We start from the raw sequence: 23,724 nt of genomic DNA, 5'->3' as shown, positions 1-23,724 counted from the left end.
AAAATGAAAGAGAGAAAGATAGAGACAACACCTACCAAGTCTCAGTCATGCTTTTGAAATTTTGCTGAAAAAAGATTTCACAATATTACTGCATACAGCTCATTTTGTCTAAAGATGCTAAAGAAATACCCTTTTCATAAATTCCTAATCAAAGAGATTGTGAAATATCCACATCGCACAATGTTTCATCCCATATCAGCTTCTCTGAAACAATCTTGATGATCCTGATTTGAAATGTTCACTATATTTAAAATGCTAGGCCGAATTCAGCTGAATTCAGCCCAGCCTTTGTCTAGCATTTTCAGGACAATTTGTCTCTGGGAAAGATATACTTTTTTTCCTGCTTACCTTTTATGTAGCTTTTTGAAAAAAAAATTTTTTTTAATTAAGTGTTGCTTGGAATGTATTTGAGAAGCGACAAGAACAACAAATTATGCTGGGATTTGCCAGTTTTATCCCTTTGTAAAGACATATTCTCAATTTGAATATTTTAATGACCTGTTTTCTGTTTTGATCACAAAAGTAGTCTCTTGCAATATCTAAAATCCCATTGCTTTGAATTAACAGACAAACAAAATTATTTCAACATCAGACTGTTCAGTGACCTACAAAAGCCATTTCAGAATTCTGTGGTAATTCCTGGTAGCTGGTAGAGCTAAAGTAAATAAAAACTTGACAATGACCATAGACAGCAGTGAAAATATTGAAGGTATTTCTGTCCTGAGCCACATTTTAAACAGTAATTATGGATTAATTTAAGTATCTAGGGAAAGGCCTAAGCAAAGTCCAGTAGCCAAACTGTTAAGATTTCTCTTGCTTATTCTCTAAAAGCCTCGCTGTTTCCATGGGACTTATGTAGAGTTTGGCACTGGGTCTCATTGATGTCCACATGACATTCCTGAAGATTTATCTTCCTCTGTTAAATGAACCATTAGATTGATCTTTTTTAGTATCATAGGTCTTCATTCAGTCAAATAAACCATATTTTGATTACCACCCTGGAAAGATATAAATGCTAAATACTGTTTAACTTTATTTTATGAGATGGAATAGTATATATTTTTTCCTTTCTACTGACCTTTTATTGCCTTGTGAATAAAAAAATAATTTACCAGGCAGAAATAACAGCTAAAGGAAGAGGCGATTTATGAGCATGTCAGCTCCACTAAAACCAAAGGATGTAACGTAATGGCCACAGAATAAAAATACTGGGTTGCTTGTTTTGTTTTTGTTTTATTTTTTAAATTCAAAAGGAAGATCCTAGTTTGGGTACAAAACATTAGAATACATGCTCGTTTCATCATCTAGTGGGAAAACATACATACATACATGTTTAGTATTCTGTATGCTCATATCTTTGTCTGCTAGCACGGTGATGGGATCTGGGAATTTTTAACCAAACCTAGGAAGGTTTGTAAAATAAATAAATAAAAATATCCAAGTGATTCTGAGTTTTAGAACATTCATAGAAATTACTGTGTAAAGTTCTACTTTTCTATTTGCTGAAATATAAAAAGTTTTAAAGATTTCAGGAATTTACTCCATGTGCTGAAAGTTAGCATAATGGTTGTCTCCGGGCTTCTTTAGGGATTAATAAGGTCCCCCTCCCAGGATGGGACAAGCCTTTCCTATGCAAAAGTATGCTCAGAGATGTTACTTCAAGTGAGGAGCTGGACTGATTAAGGCATTTTGGTAGTATATCTCTGTCAATATTTCTGAGGAAGTAGTTAATCTTGTATTAATTCTTTGCAATAGAATACACAATCAAATACATAACTATACCCAGATGAGCACCAATGAAAGATTACATTGCACAGTCATCTCAAGATTGCTTCAAGTTTTCAGCACCATGATATGGGCTTGGTTCTATTTATAACTTGGTTCTATTTATATCTATGATTATGGGAATTTGCAAGCAGAATAAAGCATTTCCTCCTACCACCTTGACTCAAATTGCCAATTTTGAAAGTAAATATATTTGAATGGATAGAAAAGGTTGGTCATCTTTGTTTAAGTCAATATGCTGCAAACTGGTTTAACATATATTACATTAATTCACATTGATGTGATAATAGATATTAGCAAGTGATAATGTGTCTTTTTATGACCCTTCCATTCCTTTTATTGGGGTGAAGTTGGGGAAACTGAATGGAGCTGAGCATTCACTGGTTGAATGCCCTTCCTGACGCCTATGCAGAGTTCACAGCAGTTTTTTTTTCTCTTTGAGCCCTGATAGAAAAACCTCTGTCCGAGTGGGAGGTGAAAGTCCTCACCTCTAGGCCACTATGCCACTCAGTAGTAGCAAATAATACTACTACTGTATATATCTTAATGTGTATTACTTAAAGCAAATCTTATGTTTTACTATTGGGCTGACTCTTTTGAGAAGAAGGGAAATATGTAAAGAGAGGTAAGAAAGCATGAGTTGGAAATGTATACTGGGCTTTGAACAGGAAAGAGTATCAATATCAGAGAATTTGAACAATGGACGGCACTGATTTTAGTATTGTTTGCAACTATGGTTTAACATCACTTAATCATATATCACATTTAGAACTGTGACCCAGACATTTCTTTCAGATACAGCACAACTCAAGATTTTCATCTCAACAGGAGTTTCTCTTGAAGTGCACAATATTTATTTCATATATTTAAAATTCAGTATAAAATATTTATAAGTGTATGAATGCATAATATAATGTATAATTTAATTATATTCTATAATTTATAAGGAGCTATTTATTAATTTATTTAAAGTATACATTTTAAATACAATGCACAAATGCAAAGCCAATTTCAGATTTCACTGGGCATTCCAAGATGAAACATGAAAGAGGAGTTATGTAGAATATTGAAGCATGAAGCACAAATGTCACTAATGAATGCACAAAGATTCTCCTAATTGCTTCTTTCTCAGTCTTGAATCCAGAAACTCAGACTGGGAGGAAACCCCTGCACTGTGTGCAAGACCCTTTCACCAGCTTTCTTTCAGATCTTTGGAAAATTTGGAATTCAAAATCACAAAGGGCAAATGTTCAGCTATCTAAATTGTGGGTATGTAGTTAACCACAAATTCCAGCTTGGCCTGCAGCCCTGGCAGAAGAACTTCAATCCAATTGTTTTCGTCTATTGCTGTAGAACAATGTTTAAAAAATGGTTCTACTTTGTGAGAAAGAAATTGGCCTACATCCACTTATTGCTAATGAGAGAAAATGTAAAATCTTTAAGACAAAGATTTCCTTAGGGGTCCTTGCTTCATGATATGCAATATTGCTATTTAGGATGAAAATTAGGGCTGAAAGAACTTGTTCCTCTTCTTAAATTACTTACACTCCATCTATCTTCAAAATGTCCCAAGTTAAAGTATTTTACTTCATTCCATGTCAGAGTCAATTTTAAGTTCTTCTTTCCTTTCATTGTAATCTTTAGTTTCCTCTTATTCCCTCTAATATCCAATCTTCAGTATTCCATCCTATCATGTAATTGAAATTGATCTGAATTTGAATTTTAAAATAACAAGCTACAATAATGATATGGAAAAGATAATATAACTGGATATGCAGTTGAAATCAGTTAATTTATTTTATTTATTTTATTTGGTTTGTTAATTGCTTACAAGATAATAGGTATAAGTAAAAACATAGTTATGAATACATGGATACAAATAAGAAAAATAAAAGAAACAATGGGATAGAGACGGTAGGCAAATTGGTGCGCTTATGCACGCCCCCTACAGATCTCTTAGGAAAGGGGTGAGGTCAATAGTAGACAGTCTAAGGTTAAAGTTTTTGAAGTTTGGGGAAGAAACCACAGAGTCAGGTAAAGTATTCCTGACATTGATCACTCTGTTGCTGAAGTCATATTTCCTGCAATCAAGTTTGGTGCGATTAACCTTGAGTTTGTATCCATTGTTTGCTCTTGTTTTGTTATGATTGAAGCTGAAGTATTCATTGACAGGTAGGACATTGCAATGTATGATGTTATATACTATACTTAGATCAGACCGAAGGCAGCATAGTTCTTGGTTTTCTAGGTCTAGAATTTCAAGTCTGGTGGCATAAGGTATTCTGCAACAAGTAGAGGAGTGGAGAACTCTTCTTGTGAAATATTTCTGGACTTTCTCAACTGTATTAATATCAGATATGTAATGTGGGTTCCAGACTGATGAGCTGTATTTGAGTATTGGTCTAGCAAATGTTTTGTATGCTCTAGTTAGTAGTGTAATATCACCAGAGAAAAAGCTACGTAAGATTAGGTTAACAACTCTTAACGCCTTTTTGGCTATGTAGTTACAGTGGGCTCTAGCACTTAGATCATTAGACATGAGTACTCCAAGATCCTTGACAGAGTTTGGATCATCAACAAGGTCTTGACTATTCAGCCTGTATTTTATTTTCTGATTTTTTTTGCCAATATGTAAGACAGAGCATTTATTTGTTGAGATTTGAAGTTGCCATTTGTTTGACCATTCTGATACATAGTTGAGGTCTTTTTGAAGGGTAGCAGTTTTGTCTGTGGTATTGAACAGCTTTACATCATCAGCGAAGAGAACGCAGTTGCTCTTAATATGATCACAGAGGTCATTTATGTAGAGTATGAAGAGAGTTGGTCCTAGAACACTGCCTTGGGGGACACCACTGTTGACAGGTACAGAATTTGATAGGATGCTCCCAGTTTTGACCATTTGTTGTCTGTTTGACAGGAATGCTTCTATTCAGGTATGCAGGTGTCCAGAGATACCATAAGATTTTAGTTTTAGGAGTAGTTTGTTATGTACCACTGAATCAAAGGCTTTACAGAAGTCTATGTAGATTGCGTCTATTGCTTTGCCCTGATCGAGTTGTGTAGACCATATGTTTTTTGCAGTGTAAGAGTTGCAGATTGCAGGATAGTTTTTTTCTGAAACCAAATTGTTTATTAGAGAGTAGGTTGTTTGTCTCTAAGTGGAGGATAATGGATTGGTTAATAATTGATTCCATGACTTTACAGGTGATGCAGCATAAAGGGATTGGTCTGTAATTTTCAACTAGGCTGGGGTCTCCCTTTTTGAAGATGGGGATGACAGTGTTTTAATAATTAAAAATAATTAATTAAAAATAATTAATAATGTTTTAATAATTAAAAAGGACTTATAAATAACAAACCATAGTGATTTAAGATGCTAATGGAGCCATTGACAATACTTGAGGTATGCTGGAGATACAAATGACTATCAGAAAGATAGGATAATAGGATAATAATAATAATAATAATAATAATAATAATAATAATAATAATAATAATAATAATTCCTCCTCCTCCTCCTCTTCCTCTTTCTCTATACCTATTAGTATAGTTCTAGTGTTCCGAATTTCCCTGTTCTCATAGATTGTTAATTTCCTGATCTAATCTGCCTAGTTATGCTGACATTATTTGAATACAAGAAAAATCTTATGTAACTTTTAAAATATATTATGATGCATGTTATGCCTTTTGAAATCTTTGGAATGTGAACCTTCCTGGATCACCTCAGGGAGATGTATATGCCATTCTATAGGTATGATAAATAAATAATTCAAAAAATAATTTAGCTATGTAGAAAGTAAGATCTATTGCTTTCCTGAACTGCATTCTTGAAAATTCAAACAGTTAATTTTTAGTGGCTGTTAGGCAGGAGTGGGATTCTACCAGTTCGCACCTATTTGCTGGAACCGGTTGTTAACATTCTAAGCAGTTCGGAGAACCGCTTGTTAGAAGAAATTACTGGCCTAATCCTGTCAGGAAGGCAGGAAGGAAACATTCTGGTGTTGCTTACAGAAACTGCCTCTCCATTAACCCTTATTAAATTCTTGGCAGGACTAGACTTCCTAGACTTCTCAGGAACTTCTGTGGAGTTATTTTCCCCTCCTTTGCTGGTACTTTGCTTGTGTGGAGTGACCATTCAAAGTTACAATGGCACTGAAAAAAGTGACTTATGACCATTTTTCACATTTACGACTGTTGCAGTCTCCTCACAGTCATGAGAGGCCAGGCGAGGAGATGTGTGCCTCAATGTGAGTGATATTGAGTTGGCCATGCCCAGCCAATAACATGACCACCAAGCCATGACCACCCAGTCACATGCCCACCAAGCCATGCCCACCAACTAAGCCACACCCACAGAACCGGTTGTTAAAAAAATTGAATCCCACCCCTGCTGTTAGGTAGAGCCAGTTTGGGATTGAGGTTAGAAACTGAGAGACCATGAGTTCTAATCCTACCTTGGGTAAAAAGCCAGTTGGGTGACCTTGGGCCAGTCAGTCTCTCTCAGTCCTAGGAAGCAGGAAATGGCAAACCACTTCTGATATTTTAGCAAGACAACTGCATGGATTTATCTAGGTAGATGAACCAAAAAAGAGGTAACTAATGTATGTCACTGAAAATTACATAATTTGGCTATTACCTTTTTTTTTTTTTTAGCTTTGTGTAATCATCAAAACTCCTGTTTCACTGATCTGCTTGAAATATTTGTTTCTTCTTTCATAGTCATGAGTACTGTAGCTTAAAAGAATTCTCCCTGATTCCAAAAGCCAATTCTAAAACCACTTAGGGATTTCTCTGGTCCTATCAGATGATGTGGTCATCAATCACTGAACCAGGTTGTTTACTACTATGACTGATCTCTAAAAGTAGGATCAATGTAAGTCATTCTTCAAATCTGATATTTATAAAACAGAAAATGGCAGAAAAGAACATTTTTAAAAGAAGGTCATACCATAGTTCAGCCTTCTGCAAGTAGCAACCTCAAGATACATAATACTACAATTCCCATAATTCCAAAGTAGTATGTCCAATACTTTCCTATTCATGTGGTAAACAGATTTGTTACTGCAAAATTCTGGAAAAATACATGTTTTATTGGCTTAGTTGTATTTTAAAGCATGATAAAATGCTTGGCTGAAAAATTAACATGACAACAAGCTTTGAAAACACCTGAAATTTTAAAAAAAGGTTTAAAATCAACAAGATTTATAATGGCTCAGCATTGCTCTCTCTGAGGTATTTGCAATTTGCCAATCTAACTTCAACATGATAATCATTCAGTTATCTCATATGCTAGTGCTAACTCTGATCCCATTGCCTGATGAAACCTAATAAATTGTTGTAAGCAGTGTTTCCCCCATAAATTACTGCCTCTGCAAATTCATTGTGATAAGAGATGAATAAGAGATATTTAAATTTTCTTGAATTTGCTTTGTTTTTCATAACTGGTCATGTGTGTGTGTGTGTGTGTGTTCTAATGTTTTCGTGGGTATTTATTTATATGTATGGTATTCAGCTTTGTTCAGGTATTTTCCCATGTCTTTATAGTTGTGCTTTTGAAGTTGTAGCAACGTTTCGGCAGAATCTCTTCGTCTTCATCGACCCCAATACATGAGCCTGATGATGGCAGTTGAGGTTCTGCCGAAACGTTGCTACAACTTTCTACTTTAATTGTCTTCTAATTATTCCTATAAAGCAGTCTTCTTCAAACCTGAGAACTTTAAGTTATGTGTGGATTTCAACTCCCAGAATTCCCTATCCAACATATTAAGTTGCCAGGTTTAAAAAAATAATATGCAAGACACAATACTTTTCCAGGTCTCAGACAGCTTTTCAAAAACTGGCTAAGGTTGTCCAAATATTAACACAAGGGTTGAGGCAAAAACAAAGAAGTGGCAGAATCTAGACCAACTCACATCATCATGGTGGCATCACATGATGTATTGGGACTATTTTCCCCTTGCTAAACCAGGCGTAGGTGTGGCCAGCACGTGACGCATTCAGCCCATGGGCTGGGAATTTGACAGCCCTGATCTAGACACAAACTATTTAAAAAAAATTAACTACAAACGGCTTGTGAGTTTCTGCAGGGTCAAATATACAATACAGATAGACCAATTGTATGAAATTATTCCTCCAGCTAATGCCAGTCACATGCTTTTTTGGTTTGCATATTTTTATAACTTTTATAAAGTGTCAATCTGGGTTTATTCATTTCATGTATTCTTTCACTTTTCTCAGAGAGGGTGGAATGATATACATTACATTGAATCGAGAAAAAATGATGAGTCGTGTGATGGAGAAGCAACCATTGGAACATTGAATCCAGATTTTAAGTACCTCCAAGATAGGTCCTTCAAACTCCAACTAATTACTAAAAGACCAGTCATAAATCAAGGACTAGCTTTTTCAGGAAATTCCATAGCTGCAAAATAGGTTGGGAAAACACCAAATACCCAAGATGATAAACCATTTTCATCATGGAACTAAATAAATAATAAACACATCTAGCCAAAGGTGGTATTCAGAGGTTCTGACCAATTCTGGAGAACCAGTAGTGAAAATTTTGAGTAGTTTGGAGAACCAGCAAATACCACCTCTGACTGGCCTCGCCCCCATCTATTCTCTGCCTCCTGAGTCCCAGTTGATTGGCTGGGTCTTCTTTTGTTGCTCTGTCCAGGAGAACGGAGCTGGAAAGCAGGTTAGTGGGGTGGGGAGGGAATGGGATTTTGCAGTAACCTTCCCCTGCCACACTCACCAAGGCACGCCCCCAGTAGTAAAAAAAAATGAATCCCACCACTGCATCTAGTCCATTAGAAGCAGAACATGACCCAGTGGAGACATTCCCTTTAATTTGGAATGAGAAGTGTATTTTCAATTATATACTTTTTGATAATGCATAAGTGAGTTGAACATGCCAGCAGTTTCTAATAATTGTCCTGAATTCTAGTTTATATACCATGTTTCTCATATAATAAGGCTGGGTCTTTTTTTTAGCCCCCCCAAAATGGCTAGGCTGTCTTTTTTGGGGTGAATTAATTCCCCTCCTGCATACCCTCGCCTAGAGCATCCCACGGGCAGCCACGCCTCATTACCAGCCGCTCTTAATGACCAATCATGGCGGAGCGTGGAGGGCTCCCTACCCTCGCCAAGCGCCTTTGCTGCAGATCTGGGTATGGTGTTGGTTGCAGGCCGGGATAGCAGGTGGGTGGAGGTGGTGTGGATGTTGGCCTTGGCAGGGCACTTTAAATTGTGAGAACTTCAGCGCCCGCCACTGCTGCTTCCTCTGCCGTTCTTGCTTTCCCTTCACATTCCTCCACCAGCAGCATTTCAGCCGCTTCTCGGGCAGGGGAGCCACCTCTGTAGCTTCCACGGTTCCCACCAGTGCTGGCAACAGAACAGCGGCAGTGCCGGCAGGAACCGTGGAAGATACAGAGGTGGCTCCCCCGCCTGAGAAGCAACTGAAACGCTTCCATGGTTTGCGCCAGCACTGCCGCTGTTCTCTTGCCAGCGCCGGTGGGAACTGTGGAAGCTACAGAGGCGGCTCCCCTGCTGGAGAAGCAGCTGAAACGCTGCCAGTGGAGGAATGCAAAGGGAAAGCAAGAGCAGCAGAGGAAGCAGCAGCAGCGGGCGCTGAAGGTCTCGTGATTTAAAATGCCCTGCCAAGGCCGACATCCACACTGCCGCCACCCACCGGCTGACCCGGCCTGCAACCATCACCATAGCCGGGTCTCCAGCAAATGCGCTTGGTGGGGGTAGGGAGCCCTCTGTGCTCTGCCATGATTGGTCATTAGGAGCGGCTGGTGACAAGGCATGGCTGCCCGCGGGGCAGTCCTAAAGGCAAGTTCCCTCCCGCCCTCCGCCCCAATTTTGCATGTTTTAAAATAGGCCTAAATTTGGGAGGAGGGGCTTAATTTCATTTTATCCCTAGAAAACATGCTGGGTCTTCTTATTGGGGGGCATATTGTTGGAGAAACATGGTAGCGCTTATATTTCTACTTACTATATTCTGATTTTACTATTTATTTTAATTATTTGTCTTCTTTCTAGTGAAAGAAGCACTAATCATACCAGTTCACAAATATCTTCACAATGAACATATCAATAAACTTTCTTTTTTAAAAGAAAGACGTTGACACTCAAAAAGGCTGAATTCTATATCAGGATAGTAGGTTCTTCTGAACACAGTCAGATATTGTGATTATTAACCAATTTGAATCCACACATGGTTGGAAAAAATGACAAAAAAACACATAGACTTGAAACCAGAGATATTTTTATTGGGAATTTTACCTGAAATATACAGTAAGGAATTGAAGTATTTGATTGTAAATGTATTAACAGCGGCTAGGATTGTATTTGCTAAAAACTGGAAAAATGAGAAAATACCAGCATAGGAGGAAGTTATTAAGAAAATAATGGAATGTGCTGAAATGAGTAGATTGACATTTGAAATCAGAGAACAAGAACATAAATAATTTTATAAGATTTGGGATTTAATTTATCAATGGTTAGACAATAAAATATGGTAATTAACTACGTAGAATTTTAGAATATAAAAATATATAAAAATGTATTATCTTTATCATAATCATAATATAATCATGGAATAGATTTTGGATGATAATATGAATTGCCATAAAATAAATCAATTAAAATATGGATTATCTTGTATAATATGAATGAATAATAGTATAGTCAAATGATTGATTAACAATGATATTAATGTATTGAGGAATATTTGATAGATAATATGAGAACATATACAAGTAATTGTAAGTGATGACTATGGAGTGGATGCACCAAACAATTTGTAAACCAACTGACACACTATATGTACATAAGTGGAAGATGGCTTGATGTTTTTATGTTGTATTTGTGTATGTTTGTCTAAAAATTAATAAAACATAAAAAAAATTCTATATCAGGATAGTAGGTTTTTCTGAACACATTCAGATATTGTGATTATTAACCAATTTGAATTTAATAACTATTTGCTATGTCTGGGCCCAGAACTTTTACTTTTTTTATTTTGCCAAACTCTCTGTGAAGATGCAAGAGACACTAGAAAATCTTGCACCTACTTGCTATTCTGCTAATTTCATCCTGTAATGATGATTCTCTTTTCTTTTTATGGGGCTAATGTGTTATATTTTATTAACTTATGCCTTCGCTTCCCTTTGATATTATTCTTGATGTCTGAAGTGTTACAGGTTTACTGTTCGAATGCTCATCTGCTATATATTTCATATTGCATACTCCAAAAGGAATCATTTATGGTAATACTCTAAAGGCCACTGTTCCTCTTTGTCAAGAGAAAGGAAGGGAAAAGGATTTCATTTGAAACTTTCCAGGAGAAATATATGCTGAAGAATAAATAATGTCTTTTAGATCATTTATTTCTACCTACAAGACATTATTTACTGCATGTTAAATTAAGATAGTACAATCAATGAAGTTATCATGGTTGGAAGGCCATCACTCCCTGCACAGGGCAACATTTATTTATTTATTTAATGTATGGCGTAGAATACATGGATAACAGTAATAAAATATATATAGAAGGAACACATAATACTATGGCATAATGTATGTAAGATGGAAATATATAGTCAATTTTGAAAGGTTTGAGCATTTCAAGTAATTACATGCAAGTTATAAGTTACATTTTAATCTATACATTTAAAGGGCAAGAGTCCCAATTAAAGCATCACACCACTATCTGCTTGAACTTTCTTTGTGTTAAGACATAGCTAGCAAAAAGGAGCCTTCCACCAAATTGTTTTTGCTGTCATACCATTCTAATTAGTAAGGAAGTTTTTCTAAAGCACATTTAACTGGAGTTTGTCTTTCTGTTCCATTCTCTGAAAAAGCATAAAACAAAGCTTGTGTTTTTTCCCCCGTCTTACATCCTTTCAGATATTTGACAACCCTTAAAAATTCTCAGGGCTAAAAATATGCTCATGCCTTCTTCAGGGATTTAGTTTCCTATCCCTTGATCATGTTTGTTGCCTGCTTTGAATGTGTTCCAATTTGTTTAACCCTTTTTAAAGTATGTTGCTGCAGACAGAATACAGTATTAAAACTATATTGGCCTAGCCAATATAGGATATTGTAAATATCTGTATCTAAACATATGATAATGGAAGTTGAAATGTACAACTTTATGAGGAAATAATAGTACACTTAGTATTCATTCCTGAATACCAATTTAATGAAACATTGTAATATATGAGCTGTGGTGATGCAGTGGTTAGATTGCAGTATTGCAGGCTAATTCAGCTCATTGCCAAGAGTTCAGTCCTGACTGGCTCAAGGTTGACTCAGCCTTCCAACTGCTTACAGAAGGTTGTAAAACACTGCGAAGCACTATATAAGCCTATAAGCTATTATAATTGCTAGATAATAGATGGGGTGTAAAGCTAGTTCTCTTCCTCCTAGTGCACTCTGGATAATGCAAAAGTGTGAATTAAATGAACTAGTCACTGGTGGCAGTCAGATTACTGTATAGGTTTTCCTGACTCTCAAAATACATGGCAACAAACTCCATATGTGATATGCCATATGCTAAATAAATAAATATAATAGATACTGTAAAGTCAAGATGGTTAGAAGATGATATGATAAAGAAGATTTAGCATTCCAAAGATAGATATCTGAAATCTTGTGCTAGCATTATATATTTATTGACTTTATAATATATAAGATCAGCTCCTATTACCTGTATCCAGAAGGATAATGCATTACCTTACAAGACATAATCGTAATAGTAATCTGAGGGAGATGGGTGGTTAAGAAATATGAAATATAAATAAACAAACAAATAGATAAATGAACAAATAATTGGCTGTATTTTAAGAAACTATTCCATATTTGATGTCAGTTTTTTCTTTTAAAAAACAAATCTAATATTTCTCTATAAAAAAATTCAGAAAAGCAAAATTCCCACATGGTAATGCTATTTGTATTCCTCTTAAGAAACAATAATTGAAAGTAATTAGGTGATAAAGGCATTGAGTGCATTTTTTTGATTACAGCAAATGGTGATAAATAGAACTCGCTGAAGTTGCTTACATTAACAAGTAATGTGAAAAGGTCAGTTTAATCTTTATTTATTTATTTATTTCTCCCTGTTTTTTTTTTTTTTTTTTTTGCAGGGTTAGAAAATAGCCTATTCTAAATATTTCATTATTAAAGTGATAATTTGGGAGACATGATCCTAAGAGCAAAAATGAGACCACTATCAGAAATTACCAGAATTACTATATTCAACATGAAAGATCATGAGCTGACTTTAGATAAAGCTGTCTCTCATCATGGCCTCACAGAATTATTATGAGAATAAAGATGATTTTTATGTCATCTTGAACTCCTTCAAGATTGCTGAGATATGAACTATGGTCAATTAATAAATCTAAGAGCCTTGGTGGCACAGTGGTTAGAGTGCAGTACTGCAAGCTACTTCTGCTGCAGCCAGCTGTCTGCAATTTGGCAATTCAAATCTCACTAGGCTAGGTTGACTCAGCCTTCCATCCTTCCATGGTGGGTAAAATGAGGACCCAGATTGTTGTGGGCAATAAACTTCTTAGAGAGGACTTCTTAGAGAGGACTATAAAGCACTATATAAGTAAGCGCTACTGCTATTGGGTGTCAACTTATGACAATTTTTTCTAAACATTTGTGAGTGATATACAATTTTGATTTTATTTTAAGTAATTTTATTTTAAGTAATGTTCAATATTACAGTTTGATGTGATATTCTATAGGTGTGGTTTTTATTTTGTTTGTTTGTTTTATTACAGGTACTGTTACTATAGCAGCTAGCATTGACAGGCTAATTAAGACTATTCATGCCTGTTTAGTATTCCATAAATTACATGATTGTATAATTTCCCATCAATTAAAAAATGAGTAGATATAGAAAGTTAATTCAGTAATGAAAATAGACCACTGTAACATGCTTACAATTTTATTTTAGTTTGGTGATAGATATTATTTTTCTACTTTAGCTCTTTGACCCAAGGACTTTAGCAACATCTTCAACCATTCAAAATCAGTAAATACAGTTATGGAAACAGAAGAGTCTCAATCCCAATCTATACACGGTTCAAAATAGCCAAGGTATCTTTCAGACAACAAAATGCAGAAGACATTGTCATATTGTCATATCTAAAATAAAACCAAAGAAGTACATACAACCAGAAATTGCTTTAGTGACTGAGTGCATTCAGTAACATTAGTTACATCATGGAAGTTCTAATCTCCAGTCCACCCAAACACAGCCATCACTGCTCAGATGAGAAAAGAGACTCTCATGAATATAATTCTTGAATGAATTATCTATTTAAAGATTCTGCTCCATAATATTTAGTACTTCTCTGGCTCTCTAGATTTTGATAAAACAGCCAGATTATTTGAAATTCCAGATTTCAGAGTTTTATATGATTTTGAGTTAGAATCTTCCTTCTTTACACCCTGATCCAGCCCCTGACCTTATATGGATTTATATGACTGCAGCAAAATATTTAGTTTGCTGAATATAAGTTTTGCTTGCAAAATGCTCTGGCTGAATCTCTGTTATTTTCAGGTAGAAGTAGGGGGGAAATCATATCTGAAATTAGAGCAATTATTCTAAACTAAAGTTTGAGACTTATTCAAAAGCAAAACCCGGGTCACAAAGCATTATCATTACCCTGTTTTGTTTATATCAGGGATTTTTAAACTTGGACTAAACTAGGAATGCCCAAGGATGTACTTTAGGTATCTGGGGATAATGAAGAAATTCGTAATGCTTGTTTGTGAGTTCAGGATGCAGTTTGAGAATGTCAAGATGTTTGTGTAAAACAGCAATCTCTTTTTTGTTTGTTACTGATGTTGTGAGTTAAGGTTAGTAAGTAGTGACATTATTTGAGCCTTGGAAAAGGGATAACTGGGTTGAACAGTTCAAAAATCCCTAGTTTAAATCACACTTCTCCAAATATTGCCATCCTTATATAGATTTTGATGGCTGAGGCTCTAGTTTTAGTTCTATTATAATTTGCATTATGCTGAAATGCTTCTATGGATATCTTGGCCCAATATCAGAACAAAAACATTTCTGACAAGTATATTATGACACAATTGTGTTAATTTCAGAAATGGATTGTCAAGGGTTATATCACATCACATATCATACCATATATCATACCATATATCATGCAGGGCTGCTTCTTCCTGAAAATATCTGATAATCCCACCAGATCAAATAGGGTAGACTTGGTCTGGATTCTTTCCCTTAAATGCTGCCATTTTACAGGACTAGGAAATATGCCTTTTCTTGTTTCCTACCCTAAAAAACATCTCTTTCCTTGAGATCTGGAAGGCCTGTATTTTTTAACTTTCCAAAAAGAACTAAGACCCAGCATTTTTTCTAAACGTTGGGATTAAGGTGAGATTGCTGTGGAAAGTGAGCGTTGTGGGCTGAAACAAGAAGTTTGATCGTCCCACAGGTGCTTTTTTCAAGAGGTAACTGGACTTTCTGGTTTTTGTTTGAAGACATTTTGCTTCTCATCCAAGAAACTTCTTCAGATTCTTCTTCAGTTTCTTGGATGAGAAGCAAAATATCTTCAAACAAAAACCAGAAAGTCCAGTTGCCTCTTGGAAAAAGCATCTTTGGAACAACCATGACTTGGGTGATTGAGCATCTCCATAGACAAGAAGTTTGATTATGGCACCAGATTTTTCTGGGTTTAATTTTATTGTTTTTATTATTTGTTTATAATAATCCTCTGGTTTTAAGCCATCCATTTATAGCCAGATTTACATTCTGTCTCTTGCTCAGGAGCTCTATCTGCCATTTTATCTGAGAGGAATTGCTTCATCTCACCCAATGACATTCTATGGCTGAAAGTATCATAACTGATCACTTTTAGTATTACATTGGAGTGACTCTTGGAGTTTTATATTATTACGTTTTCCATATTAAAACATTTTAATGTTAATTTCTTCACAATTGGATGATTTGAAGATAACCAAAAATGAAATGAATCAGAAAAAGTCATAAAATGAAGGAGGAATCAAATTATGTATAAGAAGAACAAATAGGCTATTGACAGAAAGTCCCTGACTAGGATGATGTGGATGATTCAGATTCACATAGTCCAAATCCAAATCTGTGACAATATCTGATATTGATAATCAGTAAATTTATAACTTTTTTCTCTTTGAAGGAATAGGGTGATTGTTTTGGAATATCTGTATAGCACTAGCACTTACACTTATATACCGAGTCAGCATATTGCCCCCAACAATCTGGACCCTCATTTTACCCACCTCAGAAGGATGGAAAGCTGAGTCAACTTGAGCCTGGTAGGATTCAATCTGCCAAATTGCAGTAGGAGTAGCTTGCAGTACTGCACTCTAACCACTGTGCCACCGAGGTTCCTTATGCTGCATAAAGTGCAGCAAATATCCATTATGTTAGCCAAGAAAAGATTTGGATGCTACTGAAAATGTACCATCGGGTGCCCAATAAGACAGAAAAATAAAGATAAAGAAAACAAAATATGACAAGATGTAATTCACATATTTACAACTCTGTTTCTTCTTCATGCAAACTTTGGGAGGTAGAATCTTATCCAAACATTTCGTCAGCTGCCTATAGAAATTATAGATGCATTACTGGTTTTTTTTAATGTCTGAAATGCATTTTCTCCATTTTCATCAAAGTGGGCTCAAACTATTACATGTGACTCTGCTGTGTGACTTGCAACAAAACCAAAAGGTTTTAGAAACATTTTTTTTAAAGAAAAGCACAGCAAAAGTTTGCATTCAATTAGCTGAAGACTATTTGCTTCTCAAAGCTAAACTGTTCTGTTTTGCTGAGCTGGGTCATCAGTGGAGGATTGCAACATCCATCTTGCAGCTCCTTGAGTCAGAGCCCTTAATTAATGACCTGGGAATCTGCTTTATATTTTAAAAAGATAAAATCTAATTGTGGTTCAAATTAGACTGCCTAATGAACGTGACAACAAAGCAATCAATCAAAAGATATAGGTAAAGAATAGTGACTATATTAAATAAACCTCTTGTTCATTTTGCATAAGTATCTAAAACAAATTGTCACTTGCTATATTGATGCATTCTTTACTGGAATTTCAGTCAGTTCAATTAGTGCATCTCTGAAACATTGAACAAGCCTTATGTGCAAGTCTATAAATGCAGCAAAGAAAATACAAAGAGCATAACTCAGGAAAATAAACATAGTGGCATTAATGGAAGTGTGTTTGTATTCTAAAATTGACTTTATTGAAATCAGTGGGATATGCAACGCAATTCTGTGCATTATACCAGAGTAATTCCTGTCCAATTCAATTAGCTCTATTTACAATAGATGGTATAAAAGATCCTTAAAATACTTACCTTTCCTTGCAGGATAATATAATAGCTAAACCTGTTTTCTTTTCCTTGGTATTTTTTCTTTTTAAAACTAGCTGGGATTTAAGTGACATTTATTCCATCATCCTTAGGTAATTTTACATTACAAGGTTTCATACCATATTTAAGGTTCAAGAAAAATCTTCTGGAGTTCTTTTTACATTTAAGAGAGAGTGGTAGTCTTTGCTCTGTGAATTTTTCACCCTTCCCTGAAAGTACAATGCAATGAGTGATATTATGTAAAATATCAATTTCACATGCAAAGCTTTTACACATATTTTAATCATAGCCCTGAAGGAGGATGAAAAATGAATTCATTTAAATAATCTATGTATTATTTAAAGTGCTGTACAAATGAAAACATAAATAAAAATATGGGAGGAAAAAATGCAATAACATAAGGAAAACTTTTTTAAAAATACAAAACTTGGGGGCCAGGTGAAATCGAAAGTAAATTTCCAGTAAAGGATATTGAACATTTTTCTTGGTGCTTGAAGGATAATGATACTGGCACTATCCATGCATGTCTGAGAGGAGTTTGGGCACAACCAATGAAAAAGCAATTTTAATGAAAACTGTCCAATTAATCTTATAAGTCAGATAAAAAGAAAAAAAGGATTCTTTAAAACAAGTAGACCAGTTTTATACATACCTTTAAATTTTCCAAGTAGTTATAGGCAAAGAGTTAGAGTTATACATATACATCATGATATTTAAGTGGTTATTCACAATCTACTTGCCACATCAATATTCCTCAAACGTTCTTATTCTACATGGACAATCATAGAGTTTTGTAACTGAAAAGACTAGAGAGTCTAAAGTTGTGCAGCCAAGCAACAATCCATGCCTTACTTGGATTCTTAAAATATCTGGCTACTTGCACAATTCTGTCTGGGCAGTACTTAAAAAGCAAATTAAAAGAAATTGTTCCGAACATCAACAAATCATTAAAATTTTCACATGGGGGCAATTTCAAAAAAAGGATGCTATTGCTTTAATGAGTCAATTCATTAAAGTAGTCATATATTAAATGCATATTATTAAAGAAACCGTAAACATATGTGAAAGCCTAAAAAATAAATACATTGCTACTTTAAAGAAGTATGCGGATGTGTTCTAGACCAGGGGTCGCCAACCTTTTGGACTTCAGGGACCACCAAACTCATTATTTTAAATTCCGCAGGCCATTAATGTGAATTTTGACTGATGTGGATTGCTGACGTTGGTGGGAGGGAGAGAGACAGGGAGAGAGAGAGAGAGAGATCTCATCTAAGCTGAGAGGGCTAGTGATGTTCTCTCTCTCTCTCTCTCTCTCTCTCTCTCTCTCTCTCTCACACACACACACACACACACACACACACACACACACAGACACAGATCCCTCACACCCCCACACCCCCTCCAAGGCAGCCACATTCCTAGCCTGCTTTTGAGCTCCGTTCTCAGAGGGAGGGGGTGAAGAGAGATCCGATCTAACCTCAAGGGCTGGTGCTTTTCTTTTTCTTTCTCTTTCTCTCCCTCACACACCCCCACCCCCTCCAAGGCAGCCACATTCCTAGCCTGCTTTTGAGCTCCGTTCTTAGGTTTCATGCAAGGAAAGCAGCAGAAGCAGCAGAAGTCTTGCTTTCCCTACCTCAAACTCTGTCATAAATGAATCTTTGCCAGTGCAGCCTCTTGGAGCAGGATACCTTGCAGGGTCCCAAAGACTCATTTCTGGTGAAGTTTGGGGGAGAGAAAAACTTTTGCTGCTTTCCTTGCATGCAGCCAAAAGCAGAAGAAGAAAGAAGTGGAAGAAGCAACCTGGTGGCCAGGCAGTTCTCCCCTCCACCCTTTCCCCCCTCCCCTCACTACCTCGTGTTGTTCCTAATGCAAGCGACACAAGCCTTGTGTTCCCGCAGGCCACGTGGGCAGTGCAGCCTTGTGTTCCTCCACAGCCTGGATTAATTGCTTTGGGGGGGTGCTCTGGGGGTGACATTTCTCTGCCGACTACCAAAATTTTCTCGTGGACCACCAGTGGGCCATGGCTGACCACTGTTCCAGACCATGGCAACCACTGTTCCAGACCACCTCCTCAAATAATTTTCAAAGGATGCGGAGCCCTTCTATTTATGACTGATTTTTTTAAATACAGGAACCAAAAGAATTCTTATTTTGGCTTTTATTCTTTTGAGGCAAATGGTGGGATGGAACAGTGCTTTTGAAGGAGATCAGAAAACCACTAAGGTTATTGTCCAATACTATTTGCCAGTTCAATTTTGAACTTTAAATAGACATATAATGATGGTCCATCACTAAGTTTCAGTTATTTACTTTATTGATGATAAGGAATGGATACTATAAAATAATAAGAGAAATTGTGCCCAAAGACTAACATTCTGGCTTTAAGAGAAAATATTATACAATAGCTGCAACATTCAACAATGTCCACTGTTGAGCACAGCTATAAATAATCATAGAAAGGAATAGGTCACTATTGATTCTTTTTGGAAGGAAGCAATTACTATTTCCCAACATGACCCTATTTTCCTTTAATAAGCATAGAAGAAGGAAATATCCAAGAAATTAGAAGGATAGCAGTGACAAAGAATAGCAGATAGAGGAAGTAGTTATTATAAGTTTTGGTAATAATTATCTATAAAATAGAGCTGTAGGAATACAAGCTTTGAATCAACATTAGCAAGAAGGAAAAAGTGTGAGTCAGGTAACAGACAGTATATAGAACACTGATTCATTAGTTTATAGCAAGATTCATAGCTGTTGTATTCAGGTGCATTTCAAAAATTGCAAGAAATGACAACTATCCATGTATATGTTGACTTTTCTGAAAAAATAGAAATGAAACTTATTTTTAAAAAACTGCTGTGAACCCTTTATGATTTTAAACGTGTTTTATTAGTATGCATTGCATTGTCTTTATATGCCAGGTTGGAGAGTTCATGCATGTTTGATTATTTGAGAAGTCCTTAGAACCATCTTCCTCAAACTGATGCCCTCCTATTGGTTGTATGTTTGCGAAGATGCCATTACAATATATACCATCCAAAAATTAAAGAAAATGACTTTACAACAAAATTGTTCATGTTATTATGTACTTTCCACATACATACCTAATAATTTGCCTAAAGCTGGAGACAAATACCATTTGTGAGATCTATATGTGATGTTCCTGGCGCATTAGCATTCTTACCTATCATCTCCAATATAGATGTTGGAATTGAATTTGATTAAAACACTTCCCTATTTCCAAGATTTCATTGATCCTTGAAAAATAACTTCCATTAGCACCAGCTTGGAACTTTCTATCTAGGCTTTAGCAGACGTTTTTATAGAATTAAACATGTCAATCCGTGCACTGCAAGCACGGGTGTGATTGCTAATTGTAACACTAAACTGGAAGCTTTTAAAATCATGGTTTATTGAACACACAATATTGAATAAGTTTAGAGATAACCACATGCTGTAATGACTGAGTTTACACTTCATAAACCAAAAATAATCCACATGATGTTTAGTTTAGCTCTGGGAAGTAAGTTATGCTGATAGTAATAGGATTGTGCAGTGATCCACATTAGTGGGGAGAAGGGGCTCCAGGCCATGCATAGGCATGCATAGGGTGCCTATCAGCATTAACTTATATCAAATGCCTTTGTTTGGATCATGCACAAGTCCAAAAAAAGACACAGCTACAGAGTGAGAGCCCCAGTAATACTATGGATCCATGAATCTCTTTCATCCCAGATTACTGCAGATTTCTAATAGAGAGACATTTGGCCAGGGTTCCATGCATTTGTTTCCAGCTTGCTTAGATGTTTTGACTCAGTATTCCATCCTCTACACCATACAGAATAGGTTTGTGAATTTGAAAACTATTATATATGCATTTTTATTTTAGTTATTAAAATATGTTTTGTCTTGCCCCTATTTGCATGTCATATAGTGACATGATTCACAACTGTTTCCTGGTTCTCAATATTCTTTTCACGCTAATAAGTGTTGATACAGTAATAAACAAAATGCACTATGGCTTTGGAACAAATAATCAACATAAAAAAAATAATCACTTTGCTGACAAGAAAAGAGATATGGGCAATATTAGTATTTCAAATCCTTCAGGCAAGGATGTGAAGATTAGGATCTAAAAGAGATTTGATCGCCATCATCTCAACAACAGGATTTTGACAGCTGGAACAAATAACTTTTTGAGAGCAACTTGTTAAACTGGGTTAAAAAAGGGATGTGTAATGATACTGCCCTCTCCAGTTTCTTCTCCCAATCATATTATAGTTTATTACTCAGTTGGACTATATAGCTGTGATTCAGTTTGCAGTTAACTAAAGGAGGAAGTCACACAACATAAAAAACTTATATGTCCTAGCAGGTTTTTGGCAGAAACTGAAGATGCAAAAGGAAAAAAATGGTATCAAGCCAATATAAGAAGGGAAGCTGCTTTATACCATTATCCAGTATTGTTCCCTCCCCTCAAGTAGTTCCGATTTCCCATGGTCTTCCATCTAATCTGGTCCTTTAAGTGAAGAGCCTGCAGGAATTAAATTTGGGACAGAAGGAGAATGTTTTTAATATCACTATAAAAATCTAAGAACCTTGCAGAATCATATACTGGCTTTCAATATATTTGAGGTTTAACAATCTTCTTTTTTCAGATAGACTAAAAAAACACATTAGCATGAAACCCAGGGGAATTACTACTAATCAGGGCTGATGATACTGTTAGAATTTAGATTTTGCAGTTGTGAGTGAAAAATAGGAGGACTAGCTAGATGGCAGCAAAAATTAAGGTTTTTGTTTGTTTTTGCTTTCTTTGATGCCATCTAGTGGCAGATTGAATTTTTGCTGCCAGATCTAATATCATAATAAGAGAAACAAATATTCCAGTGTGGTATAAGGCAGCTTCCTCTTTCTTGGGACAAATATGAACTTTTGATAAGTTGCCATTATGTTTGCCAATTGAAGAAAGAGGGTACAATGTAGGAACAGTTTTGAAGGAGAAATTAGAGGATCACTTCAGTGAATGTATTCCCAGCTGGAGCCATACACTGTTGTAATTATGGAGAAGATAGTAAGAATACCAAGAGACCATGGTGAGAAAATGTATTAAAATTAGACCATTCACAATTGCTCGTTTTTCAGCAGCCTGGCTTGGTGTGCTTGATTGGGATTTCTAAACAGCATGAGCTGAATCCAGTCATTTAAAAAAAAAATTTTATGCTTCATTTGGGTGTTGTGTGTGTGTGTGTGTGTGTGTGTGTGTGTGTGTGTGTTAATGTATTCTTCCTCCCAATAACTGTTGACAGATCTAGCCCTGTAACCATCTGGCTCATGAAGTAATGAGATCAAATGAAATGAAAGGGAGGGGGGAATTAATGTTTTTCCCTAATCTATTAATAACTGAAAAGTGTTGATTTTGGTGACAGCCTGATACTTGATTGTAAAGCACATTGGTTAATTAGAAGCATCATAATGAAGGTTATATGAAAATGTGTATGTCCCTCCAGAAATAAAATAAGCAGTTCTCACAAGCAGAAAAAAGATCACCAAGAATTTAAATATGAATAGAAATACTTAAGATAATATGCTGTTCACCCCCTTTGTTGTTAATTTGCTCAGAAAAAGAAACAGTTGTATTGTTATAAGTTGTTTAAATTATCTTATGAATCAAGAATTTACGAGTGTATTTCTTTCTTTCCTTCACATTCCCCCTCAACTTTCGCTGTCTCTACAATCTTGACAGCTTACTCATGTCTGAGGTGTTGCTTGGTGATAAAGTCAAATTGGAGTCCTGACCTAAAACAGATCCTAATACTTTTCTTTTGGCTGTAATCATTCTGGAGTTGGGGGAATTCAATGCCTAGCCCACACAGATCTATTACTAGCAAGATGTTGCTCATTTTAAGTACGTCAGACACAAAGCATGACTCTATAAGAAGATACAAATGTTTGCTCTATGTAGTAGAAATCTTTTCCTGATTCATTCTGGACTCATATTTTGGGAGCTAATTTCACACTATGTCCTAAATCATTGGGTGCTTTATGGCAACCAATCTATGGCTTGTTGTGTAACATTTTCTGGCTTCCTTTACAAACTATAGATAAGAAAACCACAGGTTAGTATTATAGATGCTTTATGACTCTGAATCATCTTGATGAGGCCAAGAATTAGACAGTACATGGTTGTTTTAGAAGCACTTACAAGGACACACAAGTTAGGTACTAAAGCAGGTGTGTGCTAAGTGACCTATGACACATTTCATACAGGATCCAGTAGTAAATCCTTCCCAAGAAATTCAATTCTGAACCAGTAGCTAATGTGAGAAGCTTCAAGGACACAGTATGGCTACATAAGTTACTCAACTTTTACCTTATACATGCACAGAAGATTATCATTCCGGGGGAGGGCAATTATTTTTTTCCAAGGGACCATATAAGAAATGGGAAATGATCCCATTGAACTTAATTCTACTCATTATTAATTTTATGCTTTATATAAAGCAGTAAATTACAATGTATGCT

Source organism: Notechis scutatus, chromosome Z (assembly GCF_049901735.1).
Source record: "Notechis scutatus isolate UNSWTSFEM ecotype Mainland chromosome Z, rNotScu1.2, whole genome shotgun sequence".
Classification (NCBI taxonomy): domain Eukaryota; kingdom Metazoa; phylum Chordata; class Lepidosauria; order Squamata; family Elapidae; genus Notechis; species Notechis scutatus.
The sequence above is the reverse complement of the archived record's forward strand: the minus strand, read 5'-3'. Positions refer to the sequence as shown.